The sequence below is a fragment of the Strix uralensis genome, chromosome 21 (genome assembly GCF_047716275.1).
Source record: "Strix uralensis isolate ZFMK-TIS-50842 chromosome 21, bStrUra1, whole genome shotgun sequence".
Lineage (NCBI taxonomy): Eukaryota > Metazoa > Chordata > Aves > Strigiformes > Strigidae > Strix > Strix uralensis.
In genome coordinates this window covers 1811972-1816848 of record NC_133992.1, presented here as the reverse complement: position 1 = coordinate 1816848, position 4877 = coordinate 1811972, and the positions used below count along the sequence as shown (strand labels likewise).

General features: G+C 45.6%; 1 non-coding gene across 1 annotated transcript; it reads right to left on the bottom strand.

Moving 5' to 3' along the window:
- Window positions 1-4346: 4346 nt before the first annotated feature.
- On the bottom strand, window positions 4347-4419 carry TRNAT-AGU (transfer RNA threonine (anticodon AGU)). Its single transcript has one exon. It is a non-coding gene; the product is annotated as a tRNA-Thr (tRNA).
- Between the last annotated feature and the right edge of the window lie 458 nt (window positions 4420-4877).

The window sequence follows — 4877 nt, the reverse complement described above, 5'->3', positions numbered from 1 at the left end:
GTGTAGAAGCATCCCTCGCCATGTTCAGCTCCAGATGTGCCTTGGCCTTCCTGAGCCCATCCCTACACAACCGGGCAGCAGCCCTATACTCTCCCCAGGATACCTGGTCCCTGCTTCCACTGCCTGTGCATTTCCTTCTTGCCCTCTAGGCTGACCAGCAGGTCTCAACTCAGCCATGCTGGTCTTTTGCCTTCCTTTCCTGCATTCTTACACCCGGGCATTGAGAGCTCTTGCGCTCTGTGGAAAGTGTCCTTAAAGATCTGCCAGTTCTGTTCTGCTCCCTTGTCCCCGAGGGCAGCTTCCCAGGGCTTCCTATTAACTTAACTCCCTGAAGAGCTGGAAGTTTGTTTTCCTAAACTTCAGGGTCCTGACTTTACTCTCCGCCTGACCCATACCCCTCAGGGCTGAGAACTCCACCAGGGCATGATCACTGCAGCCCAGGCTGCCTCCTATCTTGACATCACTTGCATTGGTGACCAACAGGTCCTGTATCGCATCACCTCTGGTGGGGCTCTCTATTACCTGGCTGAAGAAGTTATCCCCAGTGCATTCCAGGAGTCTTCTGGATTGCCTCTAGGTTGCCTGCTATGCTGCTTTTCCAGCAGATGTCAGGGTGGTTGAAGTCCCCCAGCAGGACGAGAGCCTGCGAGCACGATGCCTCCTGCTGCTGCAGTAAGAAGGCTTTGTCAACAGGCTCCCCTTGATCGGGCGGCCTGTAGTAACCACCAACCACAAGGTTCCCTTTGTTGCCTTGGTCTCTGATTCTTACCCATAAGCTTTCAAGCTGCTCGTGGCTATTCTTCAGAGACAGCTCTCCACACACTATCTATTTCTTGATGTAGAGGGCAACACCTCTGCCTCTCCTTCCTCGCGTGTCCCTTCCTTGCAGCCTGCAGCCACCTGATGCATCACTGCTGAGCTTGGAGGAGGTGATCCTTGAATATTAACCAGTCTGCTCTCCTGAAGTCCAGGGTAGCGAGCTTGCTGTGCGTCCTCCTCGCTGACCTAAGGATTTCAAACTCCACCAGTTCATGGTCACTGGAGCCAAGGCTGCCCTTGAGGTTTACACTCCCCACCACCCCGTCCTTGTTGCTGAGAACAAGGTCCACCAGCACAGCACCTCTCCTCCTTGGCTTCTCTATCACTTGGAGAAGGACGTTATCATCATCGCATTCCAGAAGCCTCCTGGATTGCTGATGCCCTGCTGAGTTGTTAGATATTCTTCCTCTGGGTTGAGGCTTTGAGGCTGCCATTTGATTCTTTTGTATGTTAGATTTTAACATTAGCCTAAATTGTATTTCTAAATCTAAAACTCTTTAAATGTGGGGCCATTTCCACTGGCTCTTCCTCAGAGTTTTCCTCCCTGGACTAAATTAGTTATTGGTTGTTTCCCACATGACTTAAGAAATGGATTAGTTGAGGCATGTGTGGCCTTCCCTAGAACTGAACTAGAGGCAGAAATGCAGCTCTGCTAACATGGTCCTTGGATTCACAGAATGACCACGGGCTCCTCAATGACCCAGGCTGCTGGGCCACAAAGTTCCATGCTCTTCATATTAGAATAAATTATTTCCCTGCCCAGCTTGGGGAGAGACCCAGGAATGAAAAGCGTTTCCTGAAGTTTTCAGGAAAATATGATGAAAACCAAGTTTTCTAGGATGTACAAGAAGACACCTTTAAATCTCCCTAAACAATGCAATCAAAGACTCTCTAGATCCGGATTAGGGCAGGTCACGACTTGAAAGAGCAAGAGCTCTTCCTGAGTAAACCCTTAAGTGGACCAGCCTTGTTACAGTCCTTGTGGCAGAGCTACACAAGCTTTCCTGCACCTCTGAACGCAAGCGCAGCATTTCCATTTCATGGGTTGACAAAGATGAAGAGGCACCCTTCTTCCCTCCCACATTTACATGGGCTTCATATACGGATCGAAAAGCCTTTGCCCTCTCTGCCCCTCCTGGCAAGCTCTATCTTTGAAAAGCCCCATTTTCAGCAGAGCAGAAAACGATGGAAGATTGATACAAAGGGGTTTAGCTAGGACAAGGTCCACGGTCCGCTGTTAAAAGTGATCTTTGTAGCAGACCCATGATTACCAAGTAGCATCAGTATGTTTGGTGTTACGTGTTGCAGCAGGGTTACTGGGGAGAGGAGTTTTTACCTTAATTATTAAGTACTGCGTAGATAAAGAATTCAGAAAATGTACTGTTATGACCTGGACTGGGAGCCCAGGGAGTCATAAAGTTTTCGTGATCCCCTCGGGTTAAATTAAGGTGAAACAACACCAAATGAGCTGTTAAAATGTTTGACTTGTGGGAGAAACAAGCTTGGAAAAGGATCATAAGTGATGTGGCCTCTCATTAATAAATCTATAAGAAAGAAAAGAAAGGAAAAGAAAAGAAAGGAAAAGAAAAGAAAGGAAGGAAGGGAGAGAGAGTTAAAGAATCTGGATCACCACGCCAGGTCTGGTAAGCTGGGGTGGTGAGTGCACACCCAGCAAAGATTTCTGTTGCATTACACGTTCATCTTATCGGCTGATTTGCATACGAGACCAAGACAGGCAGGTATTCCACAAACTCATTTGCATAAGAGAGGAGTAAAAGGTGGAGCATGGGTTCTGCGCGTCCTCTGAGGGGGAATGGGGTGACTTAACCCTTTTGTCCGATGAAGTCGGTGGTCACGATCTCCCCTATCACCTTTACTTTTTCCTTCAGTTTTTGCTTCTTGGGCAATTATCCACCTATCTGGTGCTGGGTGATTTTCTCTCTTATCAATCTTTTAGCTCTTCTTCAAGGCTATAGTCATAAAATAAAGTGTAGGTATTAAGCTGAACATGTGGTTTTACTCAGTCTACATCTCCTCCCTTTGAGGCTTTTCTAGGGAATTTGACTATACAACTGCAATGGAGGGGTGCTCTGCACCCTTTGATACACTCTGCGCTACCCTAGGCAGATAACTGATTCCTTAGACTAACCACAAAGGTCACAATTTGTCCCTGAGGCTTTCCGTGTTGATGAATGCTTGAGACATTAACTCCTTCAGTTCCTCACACATATTCTGAACATTTGTCATTTTTGCATAAAGATGAAAGACAATTTTTCAACAGTGAATTATTTTCACCACTACCAGGCTCAGCTAAGCTGAAACCATGATTCTGATTGCAAAAGTGACTTAGAACTACAAAGATATTTTTGGATATTGCTCAGTAGTGTCATATGAAAGCAAAATAAAGAGAAGCTGGAATGAGGGATGGGATAAATAGACATATAGCCACAAAGGTCTAGAAACAAATTCACATTTAGTAAAACACATCTGTCCATTTTCTAGTAACTTGGGTTACAATACCAATAACTTGTGCTAGTTTGTTAGATTGCAGTTTCATGGGAACCCTGCTGACCTCAGTGTCTTCAGCCTTACTGTGATATATACAGAGGAAAACAAAGAAATTCCTGCAGGTCACTTCTCATGTGGAGAAAACACATCAACTCATCAAAGCTGTAATGTACTTGCTGTTTTGGGAAAACAGACGTGTAAGGAAACAGGCTGAAGAGAGCAGCAAAAGTGCCATGACCTTCCCAGCACCCAGTGTCCACCTCCACAAGACAAAAATGGTTTGGAATTTTGAGCTTTCTTTCCCTCAAATTGAAAGGCCCCTTTTCAAATGCAGAAATGTTTTTCTACGTCCCTGGTTTGGATTCTTTTGATGGAACAAAATAGGAAGTCTATTGGAAAATTAGCAAAAAAAATGGGAAATGTGCAAAGGCAGAGTATGAAATCTCATAAATTTGGATTGCAATTCATTGACGTCTTCTTCTTTTTTCTTAAAAATGATAACTTTTCATGGCACCCACGTCACATATCGTGTCCCCCCACCCGCCCCGAACTATGAAGAAGACCAACGTTACTATTCCTCCACAAACTGTATTTATAATTTTTTCAGCCAGCTCTGTAGTTACTGAGCTCTGGAGACATATATTTGATTGACCCGCTGAAGTATGAAGAGATGAACCAGATCTGGCTGTAAACATCTAGCAGCCATTTCAGATTGGTTCATCACTGAGCTTCACAATGTCTGCGGGGTTCAGAAGGCTTTACATCCCATTATTAGTTATCTCTTATCCCCACTTGCCATTCTTTAAAAATGTGTGGAGGTATTCTTTTGAGGGTTTAGCTCTGACTGTTGTTATTTTTCTCTGCTTCTCATGGCCTGTTGTTTGGTATAGGTGCTATCTGATGTCTGGATTTCACTTAGGCTGGGGTGAATGCCCCAAAAACTGATGCCAGCAATGTTTTGGAAAAAAACCAAAATGATGAAGCTGTCGGTCTTCCTTCACAGGAGGTACAAGGCCCCCAGGCTCCAGTGAGATTTGAACTCACGACCCCTGGTTTACTAGACCAGTGCTCTAACCCCTGAGCTATGGAGCCTCTGAACATTGAGTGTTTTCTCCTTTGCAAACAGTTCATATACTTGTGCTGCTCCAAGGATTTTCTATTCTCTTTCTAAATACCACTAGCACAAACACCAGAGTCACAAAACCAGCAACACACCAGGTCAACCTAAGCCTGCATTTCACTCTCCTTCAGCTCATGCCTACAAGGACCTCAAGAGTGATAAACGGCTCCCCTTTCCCCAGCCACGTAGCTTGGGAAGTTTACAAAGAAGCAGCAATGCTATTTTGCCTCTTCATAGCTATAGCATGTACACTTCAGTGGAAATGGCTATCCCACGCGTCTTTCTTGCTTCCCTTCTCTTACTTCTCCATCTCTGGAAGGCTGGAGAAATGGGCTGACAGGAACCTCACACAGTTCAAGAAGAACAAGTGCAGAGTCCTGTGGCTGGGAAGGAACCGCTCCATGAATCAGGACACGCTGGGGGCCAGCGG